Raw genomic sequence first — 15,937 nt, forward strand, 5'->3', positions numbered from 1 at the left:
TTTATTTTGGTTTCTATTTCTGTGAAGCATATTATACTGAATTGTAAAGAGAGTTTATTCCATTTTTCTTAAAGTACTATAAGTTTCCTTTTCTAAGAAAAATGTCTCCCTACCTGTATTTGTAGTATTGGCTTTTATTTACTCACAAAAGCTAGTTTTCTGTTTTCAAATTTAATATTTAAGATGACTATTATTTATGAAGATTATCTTTAAATATCTATTTCAATTTATTTCTCAAATAAGCAAAGCATTTTTTATATATCCTATCACATTCTCACACCAAAATAATGAAATCTATCGCTAATATTATTTTATCTTTTTTTCAATATGGAGGTAATACCTTTAGTTATTTGGGGGTCAGAGCAAAATGAGAAATGACAAAATAACTAACAAAATTGAAATTAAAATAAGTTTGGATTTCATTTCCTACATGTACTTTTTTGGTTATTTAAGAAACCAAACAAACAAAAAAAGCCACACTCTCTTCTTCTTATAGGTAAAATGAAGATAATTTCTATGAATAATATTGTTAAAATAAAATATTACCACTGCCTTAACTTATTTTATATCATTAATTTACTAGCATAAATACTATTATAGGATTATAACATTCATTACAGAAAGTGACAACATATTCAAATCTCATAGTTTCACTTAATCACATCTACAAGTAAACATGGCATGTCTTGGTAAATTTTACATTTTGATTACAGAAAAGCTATTTCTTCCATTAGTAAAAATGTGACAAGAGCAATAAGATTTATTTGATGATTTTTAAAGAAGTAAGTAGGAGGCATCTATCTCTTTCTTTAAAATGTTCAAGGTATCCATTCATTTTTAGTTATTAGAATCAGTCCAGGAACTTAAAGCATTCTTATTGGTCTTCTTCCAACAGATAATCTTAGTGATATGATTGCTAAGATAGGGAATTCAAATTCCATTATCTCCCATTATCTTACAAAGCATTTTACTTCTGCTAGCTTTAATTAAGTTAAAATCTGTTTCACTTATATTACTGATTAAAACTAATTGAGTTTGTAGCTTAATCCTAACAAGAAAGTCTCCTATTGCTTAGAATAAGTTCACTCCCAGATAGAATTGTTATGGAGGGGAAGTGAGTGCAATATCATGACTAGATTTTACTTCATCTATTTTATTAATATATTCTTTGAATTTATGCCACTTTAGAAAATTTGTTATATTCAAAAACTAGAGCATATTTCTTTACATTTAGCAATAATAACTGTTCATAGTGTTAACACTTAGTCTTTGCAATTTCATAAAAAAATTGGTAAAATGAAAGTTTTAGTTTGTCTCAAATCAGAGAATAAACACTGGCCTACTTTACCCTCTTGTCATTTATTTTTTTTTAAAAAATGTTTCTATAATTTAGAAACAATTATTAATAAATGCTCAAAGTACCAAATTGTAAAATATTGCATAGGATATCAAATATTCTAGACAATATTTGTCATAAATATGTCAGCTAAATTTTGCAAGAACCAATAAAAAATAAAATTACAGAAACCATTCATTTTTCTCTTCTGAATTATAAAAAAATAAGACCTTAAAACCAATGAATACTGTTCCAAATTTACAATTGATGCTATTTTACAAATTTTCCAGCTCATTTAACTCAACCATTGTACTGCAGCCAAATCTCATAGGACCTCTTTTAATCTGTTGCAACCACTGAGAAGATGGCAAGAATTTAATCCTCAAAGCTGAGTACAGCTAGGATAAAACACAAGTCCCAAACTCACTAGCCTGTGGCTCACAGTTGGATGAAGTCAACACAGTCACACTTGGGCTTCTTTTGCCTTCAGCTCTGTCCAAGGGCAGTTATACCTCTGGCAGAAATGTGACTTATAGATAGTCAAGGGGGAATAATAAGATTTAAGTCAGATCTCTGCAGATATCATTGAGAGAATTTTCATAATTATGATAGCATGATTTTTTTTAAAAGATACTGTGCTATATTGGAAGAGTAGGATTGAACATTTAGTTTTCATGTCCCTAAATATTAATGGCTTCTTGTCACTTAGGCTATTACTATGAAGTTTCTGTGAATCTTATGCCAACTTGCTAGTGAAAAAAGAACAGCTAATTCTATAGCTCACATAATGTTTGCAAAGCTGTTATTGGATGATTCATGCTGATTATTATTTTTTTTAAAGAGCAGAACTCGATTTTTTTTCATTCAAATATGTTCTCCCAGGGAAAGCCCCTTAACAATATTGGTTATGAACATAAAGAATATGTGATAAAATATTAAAGAATGGATTCTATTTTGGTAGGGGAGTGGCATGTTATTATTATGCCTACTCTGTGCTCTATGAGAGAACAAGAAAAGCTGGCTCATTAGGAAGTTTTAGACAATATTGTATAGCAATGCTTTCCAGTGTAAATATTTAAAAGGTATTATAATTTTAATTTTTCAGAATAAGAGAAACTTATTTGCACAATGAACAAGTAGTTGACTAAATGTAGTAGTGAGTTCACTGATCTTAAATTTCATCTGCAATTAAGTTTGATATAAATAGAATATTTTTATTACATGTTAATATCAATTATGAAAAACACCAATGATAGTTCAGTAAGACTGATAAGGCTGACTTTACCTTCAGGTAAAGTTAATGTTATGTTATTGAATGACGAAAGAGAAATGAAATAGCGATAGTAACTTGCTAATTGTTACGTTTTATAAATAAATTCAGTTCACTAAAAGGAGAATATACCCTCAGTGAGAGATTTGCTTGCCCTTTTAAGAGGTTAAGATAAATAATGACAGAAAAGAACTTGCCCATATATGACACTTATGAAGTGGCAAATGCATGAACTTAAAAACTTCTGTGAAGCCCAGCAGGACCTGTAATCAAAGCTACTTATGAGACTGCTGCAGGAGGATTGAAAGTGCAGGCCAACCTGGACAACTTTTTAAAACCCTGTCTTGGCCAAGCTCTTAGCTAGCATGTATGAGGCCCTTGGTGGAATGCCTGGCAAAGGGGGACAGGGTAGTCTGTGAACAAGATCTTATTGGATTTCAAGTATATTTAAAGACACTATTTCTTGAATAATTATTTTTAATGCATATTATGATATATAGTAAAAATTAAAAGATCAGATATATAGTACTTTTTAAATGCAAAAAAATACATGGTCAATAAGCAAAATCATTGTTCTGTTTTCAAATGTATATACTTTGGCATTTGAACATTTTAAAATGTACCTCAGAGTCTAAAGATAATACTAAGAGAATAGAAAATTGAAAGTGAATTACTCAAACATAGGTTAACAATGTAACTAAATCTACAATCATTTTTCAAACACTGCTTCTTTTGTTAAACATTAACTTCCTAATTTGCCATTTTCATTGTAAACTCTAGTCTCATTTCAAATGTTTAACTTATTTTTAAGTAATGCAGACATAGATATAAGCACATTCCTAAAATTAGTTCAGGAAATATAATTGTTAATTACTACATAATTGGTAATTATTACATATTAGAAAATAGTCTCTATTTGTAGAACGGGATTTTCTTCATTTCTAATGATTCTTTCCTAAGACTACTAGTGCTCTAGTGTCATGTTACATCTCTCAGAGCCTTCACAGCTAGAGAATTCCCTATGTATCAGTGACTGACAATAATCCTGTGCTGAATTTCAATATCTCCAGTTCTAAGTAACTCAGTGGAGAGTAAAGATGTATGCTAGATGTACTTTCCTTCAAGCAATGCCATATACTACAGTCACTCAAAACCTCAGAGACCAGTGGCTCAGCAGCATCTAGCTCAAGCTGCTATATGCCTGTAGCAGCATTAACTTTTGATTTTTGCTGGTGCTTGTTTTCTATTTTTAATATTACACATGAGTGACAGAATCCAGACTGTCACAGAAAGGGTAATATACACATATCATGGCATTTGTGAGTCTTTAGCAACCTTTCTTCAATTCCTTTGCCCCTCCTTAAGCATATAATTAATCTTTAATAATTAAGATGAAAACATCATACCTTAATAATTGTTAGCAGTTTGAGGGGACAGTGAAAGCCAGGGTGGTGAGAAAACCTTTAAAAGAATAATTTGCAGTAAATAAAGGTTCTAGCTCTGAACCTGTGGCTTTTGACTGTCTGTGTTTGGTGATCTAAGAACAATTCTACCATTATTGCAGGTTTTGTCTTGCATTGAAAAATAAACCAATGAACTTACAATAGTCATAATGGACTCTTGCTAATGTCAAAATAAAAGAATGATGAAATTTAAATATCCCTTAAATTATTTTCTTTATAAAGGAATATTAAACTAAAAGTCAACCAACAAATTATAATAGAATTGAAAGGGTTCCTGGAATAGTAGAGAATAATACCTACAAATATGTTTGAATTTAGATAGTTATACATGAAATGAAATGCAGCAACACATCACCCTAATGAACTCAGCTTAAAAATTAATTCTGCAAAGGCAAAAAACTGCTTTAAAATTCCTTTACTAGACCATCATTTTATCATGTTTTCTTTCAAATCTTCAGTAAAAGATTTTACTTTAAATTTGTAGATATTTTCAATAAGCTTAGTAATTTGATTCAAAGAAAAATTAAAAGAGAGAGGAAAACTATAGATAGAAAACAAACTATACAATTAGAAAGTAATCATTGACCACAACAAAACCTGAAAACACTAATATACAATACAGCAACAATCTGATATAATTTTCTGAAGATTAAATGATCCTGAACTACATGATTGCCCTCCAGGCTGTAAATACAGTAATTTCAGCACAACTGCATACCTGTTTATCAATATTACAATATTTAAGAATAATTTCAACTCTTTTCCTGAAAAAGTTGAGAAAAATATATGGCTCTTTCTCTGTATTTGTCTAATATAAATAGCTTTTCTTGTTATTATTTTCTGAACAAATACCCAAGTATCTAGCTTAGAAACAAATTTGAAATAGACAATCATCCCAAAGGGAGAGAAAAAAAGTTTGAGATTCTCTTAATATTTATTTGCCAAATAATGAATTTGGAAAATATCCATTTGATGCAAGATCATCTATAGGTAGTTAGCTATACTTTTTGTTATTATTCCAGGACAATACTAGAATAATTCATAAAAACTTAGCGTTTTAAAGTATCTCAGTGATTGAAGTGAAATATCCTAATGACAACATTTGAGCTCTATCAGGAAGGTCTGAGTAGAGGGTGGACACCACCATAATGTAGTAGGAAACTCCCAAGCTGAGAATTATTTCAGTCCACCTGCATTTTGTTATGCCATTCAAGCAGAAGAGGCGTAGAGTGGACATTAATAGAGTCATCAACTGCAAAGCAAGACATTAGACAAAGGACATTCCTTAGGAAATTTCTGGCCAATTCTAGTATTGTTACAGAAATCTCTGTAGCAGAAATCCACAAGATTGCCTCATGCAAGGAGAGAGCCTCAGGATGGCCTCAGACTTTGTTCCATAGAAAAGAACAAACAGTACGATCAGAATATTCTTCCATCAGTTTCTTATCATATCTTGGTTCTTCTTTTCTTTGCACTATGATTTCATGATTTTTTGTTGTAAATTTCTTCCTCCACTGAGTTAGCAGAAATAGTCACTTGAAGCCATTGTGGGTGAAATCACTTCACATTTCTATTAATGGGCCCTCAAAAGCACTATCTGTCTTAACTGCTTGTAACAAAATATAATAGGAAAAGACTTTCATTATCTTGGCAGAGTTTATACATCTCTAGCTGAAGAAATCACTATGGTCCAAAGAACATGAAACCACAATTAGGAAGTCTAAGTTAAATGTTCTCTTTTTGAATGTGTTTGGGAACAGAACAGTGTCTCGACCAGGTTTACAAGTGAGAAAAGACCAATTAACCAAAAGAAATCTAGGTAGGTGCAAACTTTGTGTATTTCAGGATCACTTGAAACAATGGTGCTCAGGGGGAAAAAAAGAAAACATAAAATAAATGCTTTAAATGGAAATAAGACTATTTGATTCTTTATGGGAGACCACAAGCCCATATTTTATGGAAGCTACGGAGAGTTACACCAAATAGGTAGGAAAATATATGACAGAACAAAATTAAAACAAACAAGAATGATCTATTGCAAACACTGAATCTCAAATAACCCAATTCTACAACAATAACAATAATATTATTGTTGGATGAAATTTATTTAGCACGTATGCCATACCCACCAAGTGATAGACTTTATCTCATCCAGTTTTAAACAGAAACTCAATGAGACAGATGTTATTATGCCAATGTAATAATTAACAAGACTAAAACTTTCCTGGTTTTATTAACTTGCCCTAGTTCATAATTAGTAGAAGCAAGGGTTAAGATTCACAGTCTAATTTGATTTTAAATGCCACATTCTTAACTAAATATCAAATGTTAAACATATATAGTTTTTTTATTAATCAGTTCCTATGATTTTATATGTCATGCAGTATATGAGTAAGTAGAACATATTTTTCTTGAAATATCACTAGATTCACTTACTCTTTCATTATAAATATATGAGCAGAGGATCTTAGAAGTACTAGGTATTTCTATGATGATCAGGACTGAAGAATTTATATCCTGATAAGGAGGATAAGATAGATACAAACAATGAACATAGTATAAAATAAATAGTTTTTTCAGTGCCTTGGAAAGAAAATACAGAGGGCAAAAGGTGATCAAATATGCAGAGAGTGACAGTGGGGCTGGCTTGTGGGGGATATAAAATAGGATTGGCCCTGTGGACATTCAGCTGTGATCAGTAATGGACTTGAAAATGGCAATGGTTATAAAAATAAGTGAGAGTGTTTTACTTTTGTGGAGTCCATTTAATGGTTCTAATTTATATCGTCTTTGAATTTTTAACCCATTTTATCACATCAGCACAAGTATTATAGCATATCTTCTAAAAATATGAAGTGGAAGATAGATATCATGAATATAGATTGTCGTACATGCATAAAAATAAAAATCCTATCTAATATTTACATAGTAATGGCTGAGATTTGAACTGTTAAACTCAGTTTAAATGTTAACACAGTGGATAGAAAAAGGGGAAATGAGAGTTCAATTCATTTTCTCATGGTTCTATTTCTGCCGCCCTAAAAATAGAAAGAAAAAGAAAACACGTTTCTGTGTCTAAAGGAAGAACAGGTATTTATCTTTCTTTACCTGCTGACTATGTAATAATTAAGAAATGATTTGATATTTTTATTGTTTGGAGAATCTAAATCAGCACATTATTTTAGAAAACATACTTATTTTCTTGTATATTAATTTTAAAAAAATTTAAAAAATATTTATGAAAACAAAAGGCCATATAATGGAAAAATACAGATCATAGTAGTGTTCTTTTGTTACTTTCTCAAAGGATGAAAACTGAAAGAGCCTCTTGGTTATAAAACGTTTAATATGTATTAAGAACATATTCACAGTTTGCTATAGTTTGGATCTTTTTAAAAAATTTATTTGTTCTTTTTAGATACATAACATAATAGAATGTATTTTGGCATTTTTTTTACCATAAATGCAGGATAACATATTCTAATTAGGATCCTATTCTTGTGGTTGTACATGATGTGGAGTTTACCCTGGTGCTGTATAAAAGGATAGAAAAGTTACTTAATCCTTCTGTTCCTTCTATTCCTTTCCCCTCCCCTTCTCTTTATTACCCATTGTCATGCTAAGTGAAATAAGTCAGTCCCAAGAAAACCTATTGATGCTAACATACAATAAGGAGGGGCGTGTGGGGAAGAATGGTTTGAACTGTTTTACAATGGCTCATATATTAAATGATATTTCTCAGTTGAAGACACCATTGAGAAATTGTGCAATATTTAGGAAGGAAGGAAGGAAGATCTCTCAGGGAATATTAGGACCCTAGCCTGTCTTTTCTTTCTTTTGCTCTGCTTTCTGGCTGCCAGGAGGGGAACAATTTGCCTCCACCATACACTTTTGCCATACCATAGTGCCATTCAACAGACCTAAAAACCACCAGGCCAGCCAAACATGGACTGAAACTATGAGTCAATAAAGACTTGGCCTCCTTTTAGTTCATCTCAGGTATTTTGTCACAGCAATGGAAATCTGACTCATAAAATTAGTACATAAAAATTTATGAACATAAATGCAATCAAAATGTTTGATGTACTTGAAAATAATGTTCTCTTAAATATTCAAATCTTTTCTGGCAAACTTATTTACTTCATTTATTGAAACCACAAAAGAACTGTTTATCTAACAAAAGAAACTTCTGTCAGACACTATGTAAATTACCACTTACTTCTGAGCTAGTGAAATACAAATAAATCATTTTGGTAATTTATTATCATAGTTGCCATTTTAAATATACCTGTCAAGTAATTTAAAAATGATGTTTTCTATTTGAATATATGCTTAAAATCTAACCTACCACCAGGTAAGAAAATTTAAGGTAGAATCATAGTTTATGTAAGATAGTGTCCAATCGTAATTCTAACAATACAGTGATTAGTGTGACTCTTGATAAAAATCTGTAAGGAATATCAAAATAAGGAACAAATATATTTTAAATTCACTATATTTCTCAAAAATAAATACATTAAATAGCATTAAAATTGTGACATCTGAATTTAAAAGCCTTACTCAATCACTTACTAATGACTTTTTGTAACTCATTAAGCTTCATTTTTGTAACCTAGAAAAGAAAAAAAAATAATACCTAATTTACAAAGAATCTTTTGAGAATTAAATTGACAATGTAGCTGAAATTGCTTTGTAAATGTTTAAGTATGTTATGCCTGGATAGATATTTTATTTTCCCAACCAGGTAGCAGAGTCTGCTTGTTTGTTTCCCTCCAAACCTAGTTCCTAGCATATAGGTGAATTTTTGTTGGTGTTGCTATTGCTTTGAATGTCCACTCAAAGTCCACAGGCAGAATACACTGTAAGCAAAATTCTTTAATAAATAGTGACCAAATACACACACACACACACACACACACACACACACACACACATACACACACACGAGTTTTTAACCATTTGTGAATGTTGGCTAAGTACTTAAGTATAAAATCTATATAACAAATCAGCAGTTAACCTTAAAGATTAAAGAAAATAAAGTACAGAAAAAAAAATAAATGGGTGACTGCAGAGCAGTTGATCCATTCTGTCACAATGCCAAATATCTCTTACTCTATACTTCTGGATATTATTAAATCTGGCTTCAAAGGTTCTCTGTCTCTTTCTCTCTTCTTGTCCCAATCAACATGCTGTCTGTGATGCTCAATTACTGGACAAATGAAACTTCCTGTCTTGTTCTGCTCAACCACTTTCATAGCAGTGCTAACAGATGCTCTCATTAAGACCCTCAATGGGAAATCATGAACCAAGTATATTCTGTGTCCTTCTTGCTTTTCGATTTTCCTTAAAAAGAGAAACCATCTGTTTTTAACTCTTTTAAAATTGTAAGGTTTTTTGTAATGTCAGTCTTGCATTTACTTTAATAATGAAGAGATATTTAAACCCTAAGTACAGAAGTTTAATTTTACATCATAGGTTGAGTCACAATTTCTGATATTATTTTTGGATTTTAATTGTACATATACACAGTAAGAATTGTGCTTGCCTGATTTTGCCAACTGCAACTTTAGCAAATAAAATAAAATTGACAATACTTCTCCTAAAATATATTGTGATAACGTTCAAATTCTGAATAATTATAGCTTATGAAAACCTCAGACATTACATTGTATATTATAAATACTAGTGCCCTTTATATTTACATATAAAATTATCAATACTAGTCTATTGAAATTAAAATACAAAACTAAACAAAAATATAGGGATATGGACCTTGAGTGTATATAGAAGATTATTGAAATAAAGAAATATCTCAGAATTAATTCAAAATATATGAGATGTGTTAACACTTATATTTTCATCCAGAAAGGTCACTATTATGTATATGTTAATTTAAAATAATATATATCATTATTCTGTCATATTAACGCTGTAGATCATGAACACAACAGTAGTTTAAAAGACAGAGGTAAGAGTTTTGAGAGCTAGACAGAAATTTCAGAGAAATTGTCAATTGTTCCTATGTTTTTGATTGCTTTATTCAAGCCTGCAATTGCACCAACCTCCAACAGAACAAAACAAAATTGATCTGTTATTTCATGTCATTAGTAAAGAGGAATTTTATTTGTATTATTCACTGTTTCTGAAGTAAAATCAGCATTCTTCTTCTGCCTCTCCTTCCACAAGTTTTCTTCTTTTTGTCAATTCTTTGTTTTCTGGAACTCTATAAGTGAAAGTGTCCTGGCATTCCAATATTAATTCGGATTCACCCATAACTATGATACTTTCCAGATTGTTGACACCAATGATTCAAAAAATGTTTATTTTAAGAGACTTCTGTTCTGACTAATGGACATTTCCATTTTAATATTGCCAACTGAGTCTTAACTCTTTTACTTTACAGTCACATTCTTCCTACTCACATTTATTCATATATAACTCAATAAAGAAAATCTTACCCATTGTTCTGTTATTTCACTCTTCTTCAGACTTATTTTTTTCATATTCACAGAATTTTGGAAAAGAATCTAAAAATCTTTTGAAGAGATTTCATTCTTAATATTACAAAAATGCAAGAATAATACCACTGTATAACATGTAGTGTGTTTACACAATTTGTCCATTTGTCCATCACCATATATCTTGAAACATAAATAGTCGATTGAGTAAATAAATAAAGAGTGAGACTAATAATGAACAGTAATTATGATGGGATATAACAACAAAATAAAATGTAACACTGTGTGTGTTTTATATTCTGCTGTAATATATTTCACATTTCACATCTTCAAGACTGAATTTTTCTCATAGTTCCATAGCGTTCACATCTAGCACAGTTCTTGTTAGATTAAAATTAGCAGTTATAGCATTTTTTGGTGCCTCTATGGGAGAGTCTATTGCCTTTCCTTTTGTAGTTTTCAGATACTATCTACCTTCCTTAGTTTACAGCTTTTTAATTTTCTCACCATCTTAAAATTCAGCAAATTTTTATTTCTTTGACTACTCTTGTATAATCACCTTTTCTTCTCTTTCTCTTCCCCTTCCTTATTTTACTTTTAAGGTCCATTGTGACCACATTGAGTACACATGAATAAACTGCTTCACCTAATTAGCAATTATTAATTCCATCAACAATCAAATTTTCCTTGCCTTGAAATGTGGCATATTCTCCTATTCTGGGAAAAGAATGTAAAAAACTTTCAAAGACATCTTTTTGACTACTTAAAAAAACCGCAATAACATTACCATTTTATAATAAAGTACAGCGTATATAAGAATTGAACTTTACAATCACTGAAAAAAATAAGGTATAAAATAAACAATCTTGTATTTAAGTCTTTAAACTATTATAAGTTTATTTTTTAATGTATTGATAAAGTATAGATGTGTGCATTTACTTTTAGTCATTCTGCTATACTTTATTGGCATGTGTATTTGTTTTTATGCGAGTACCATGCTATTTTGATTACTGTAGGCTTATATTTTGAAATCAGGAAGTGTAATGCATTCTTCCTTGTTCATTTGTCTCAAAATGAATTTGGATATTTAGGTTTCTTGTTATTTCATACAAATTTTAGGTTGCAATTCTTATTCCAAATCTTAGAAATCTTTCATCTTTTTTCCAACTCAGATTGATGTTAGCTTGGTATATATGGCCTTTATTATGTTCAGGTACATTCCTTTCATATTTAATTTGACTTGAGTTTTTATCATAAGGGATTTTAAATTTTATCAAATACTTCTTCTTTGACTAATGGGATATTTGTGTTTTCTCCATTAATCTGTTAATATAGAATATCATGTTTGTTGATTTGAAGATGTTGAAATATTCCTGAATTCCTGCCATAAAACCAACTTGATCATAATAAATAAACTTTTAAATTTTATTGTTATGTTGGAATCAATTCACTAATATATTTTGAGGATCTTTTTATTTATGTTTATTAGGGATATTAAGCTGTAGATTTACTTTGTGAATGTGTTTTTATTAATAGTAGAATAATTACAGCTTTTTGGAATGAGTTTGAGAGAATTTCTTCTTCAATTTCTTGAAATAATTTTGGGAATTGCTATTAGTTCTGCTTTAAATATTTTGTGATCTCAGCAGTGAATCCATCCAGTCTTGAACTTTGATGAAAGACTCCTGATTATTGATTTAAACTTACTATTCACTTTTGGTCTGCTCCTGTTTTCTATTTCATCATGATTCAGTCATACTAAGTTGCATGTGTCCAGGAATTTCTCTAAAATTATCAAATTTATTGGTGTTTGATTGTTCACAAATTTTTACATCTCTGTGGTTGTAATATTTCCATGTGTTCTTTTTCATCTCTGGTTTATTTACTTGGATCTTGTCTTTTTCTTAATCTGGATAAGGGCTTTTTTTTAAGTATTTCAAAGAACCAGATATTTATTTTATTGATCATTGGTACTTTTTAAGTCTCTATAATATTTGCTTCTGTCTAATGTTTATTATATCTTTCCTCACATTTTAACTCTATTTTTCTTGATTTTGGTTCCTTGTGATGAAGCATTGAGTTTCTTATTTGAGATTTTCTGCTTTGTTAATGTAGGGATGATTGCAACAAATGTCATTTTTTAATTATTTTCTGCTATATCTATTAAGCTTTGGTATATTATATCTCTATTTTAAGTTATAACAAGATTTACATTAATTTCTCCTTGTTTTATTCATTGATTCATTGGTTATTCAAAATTAAGTTGTGTATTTCACGTCCATTTGTGTAGATTCCACAGATTTTGAGTTATTGATTTCTAGTACTATTACATTTGATTTGGGAGACATTTGATTTCAATTTTCATAATATTTTTGAGATTTGTTTTGTGGCTAATCCTAATATACCTTCTGGAGAATATTTCATGTGCTAATGAGAAGAATGCAAATTCTGCAAATGTTGGAGGGAATATTTTATAGATGGTTATTAAGTCCATTTTGTCTGGTCTACTCTTTCTTCATTAAAATTCTCTCCCTTCCACTCCCTCCCATTTGCCCTATCTAGAGTTCATCTAGTCCTCCCATGCCCCCTGCCACCACATTATAAATCAGTATATTTAATCAGAGAAAACATTCAGCATTTGATTTTGGGGGGATTGGTTAACTTCACTTAGCATTATATTCTACAACTACATCCATTTACCTGTAAATGCCATGATTTTATTCTCCTTTAATGCTGAGTAATATTCCATTGTGTATATATACCACATTTTCTTTATCCATTCATCAGTTGAAGGGCATCTGGGTTGATTCAAAAGTTTAACTATTGTGAATTGAGGTGCTATAAACGTTGATGTGGCTGTGTCCCTGTAGTATGCTGTGTTTAAGTACTTTGAGTATAGACCTAGGAGTGGAATAGCTGGGGCAAATACTGGTTTCATTCCCAGTTTTCCAAGGAATCTCCATACTGCTTTCTGTATTGACTGAACCAATTTGCAATCCCACCAGCAGTGTATGAGTGTGCCTTTTTCCCTATATGCTCATCAACACTTATTGTTGTTTGTATACTTAATAGCTGCCCTTCTGACTGGGGATAAAGTCTTAGAGTAGTTTTGATTTGCATTTCTCTAATTGATAGAGATGTTGAACATTTTTTCAACATTTTTTAAACATTTGTTGGTTGATTGTATATCTTCTTCTGAGAAGTGTCTGTTCAGTTCCTTGGCCCATATATTGATTGGGTTATTTGCTTTTTTTGTTATTGTTTGTGTTTTTAGTGTTAAGAATTTTGAGTTCTTTATACATCCTAGAGATTAGTGCTCTATCTGATGTATGCATAGTAAAAATTTTTCCCAATTAGAAGTCTTTTTATTCTTCTCATTGATTTTTTCTTTTGTTGAGAAGAAGCTCTTTAGTTTGAATCCATCGTATCTATTGATTCTTGATTTTAATTTTTGTGCTATAGGAGTCTTATTAAGGAAGTCAGGGCCTAATCCAAAATGATGGAGATTTGGGCCTAATTTTTCTTCTAATAGACAAAGTGTCTCTGATTTTATTTCTAGGTGCTTGATCCACTTTTAGTTGAGTTTTGTGCATGGTGAGAGATAGGGGTTTAATTTCACTTTGTTGCATATGGATTTCTAGTTTTCCCAGCACCTTTTATAGAAGAGTTTATCTTTTCTCAAATGTATGTTTTTGGTGCCTTTGTCTAATATTTTGTGGTTTAGTCTCTGTTTCATCTATTCTGTACCATTGGTCTACCAGTCTATTTTGTTGTCAAAACAAGCTGTTTTGTTACTATTGCTCTGTAGTATAGTTTAAGTTCTGGTATAGTGATGCCACCTGCTTCACTCTTCTTGTTAAAGATTGCTCTAGCTATTCTGGGTCTAATACTTTCCCAGATGAATTTCAAGACTGCTTTTTATTTTTCTATGAGGAATGTCATTGGGATTTTGATTGGGATTGCATTAAATCTGTATAGTGCTTTTGATAATTATGGTCATTTTGATGACATTAATTCTGCCTATCTAAGAACAAGGGAGATCTTTCTGTCTTCTGAGGTCTTCTTTAATTTCTTTATTTAGTGTTCTGTAGTTTTTGTTATGGAGGTCTTTCACCTCTTTCATTAATTCCCAAGTATTTTATTTTATTTTATTTTATTTTATTTTAAGGCTATTATAAATGGGTTAGTTTTCCTCATTTCCCTTTCAGAGGATTCTTTACTGATATACAGAAATGTCTTTGATTCAAAGGTGTTTATTTTATATCCTGCTACTTTGATAAATTCATTTACTACTTCTAGAAATTTTCTAGTGGAATTTTTTTGGTCTTCAAGGTACAGGACCATATCATCGGCAAATAGTGCTAAATTGAGTTCTCCTTTTCCTATGTATATCCCTTTAATTTTGTTCATCTGTCTAATTGCTCTGGCCAATGTTTCAAAAACTATGTTAAATAGAAGTAGTGGAAGAGGGCATTCCTGTCTTGTTCCAGTTTTTAGAAGGAATGCTTTCAATTTTTCTCCTTTTAAAATGATGTTGGCCTGGGGCTAAGCATAGATATTTTTTACAATGTTGATATATGTTCCTGTTATCCCTAGCTTTTCTAATATTTTGAACATGAATGGGGGATGTATTTTGTCAAATGCCTTTTCTGCATCTATAGATAACTATATGGTATTTATCTTTAAGTCTATTGGTGTGATGATTACATTTATTGATTTTCATATCTGAACAAAACTTGCATCCCTGGGATGAAATGCTGCTCCCTTCCCCTGACTCAGGCAAAGGCAAGGCCCTACTGAGGTGGATGGCACAAGGTGTCCATCCTCTGGAGGAGCGCAACATGTTTCTGGGGAAGGGATGGTTTGCTTTTGCACTTCTGTTAATAAGTATAATTGTATCTTCTCATATGACCATTAAGTATGAAGGAAAAAACATGACTTCCCAATTAATGCAACTACTTCTAAAGAATAAATCTGTTTACTTAAATGCAATGATTCAGCTGTGGAAAGTAAATTGTTAATGTTTAATAAGAAACCCCCTGTAGGAAAAACAGTCAAGGAAGTTTTTGAGAAATTAAATTAAAATCTAGAGAAGAAAAATTAATATTAAGAAGACAGATTAGTGTTACTGGGCAACTTGTTACTGGGCAACTTGTTCTTGTTCCTGTGCACAATGGCTTGGTGCTCTTACTCTTGTTTGATTAAAATTAATATTTCTCTTTTCAAGTTAACCACTTGCCATAACTGCGCTTTGGTTCTGGTCAGTAAGTCAAGAAAGAATAGTAAAGGTATAGGCCAATAGTGTGGGACATTTCTAACTATTATTAAGAGCTAACTAAGCAGAAACAGCTCAAAGCAAAACACGAACTGAAAGTAAAAATGCTTGCTTATGTATAAGCCAAGATACATT

This window comes from Callospermophilus lateralis, unplaced genomic scaffold (assembly GCF_048772815.1).
Source record: "Callospermophilus lateralis isolate mCalLat2 unplaced genomic scaffold, mCalLat2.hap1 Scaffold_107, whole genome shotgun sequence".
In the NCBI taxonomy this organism is placed as follows: Eukaryota; Metazoa; Chordata; class Mammalia; order Rodentia; family Sciuridae; genus Callospermophilus; species Callospermophilus lateralis.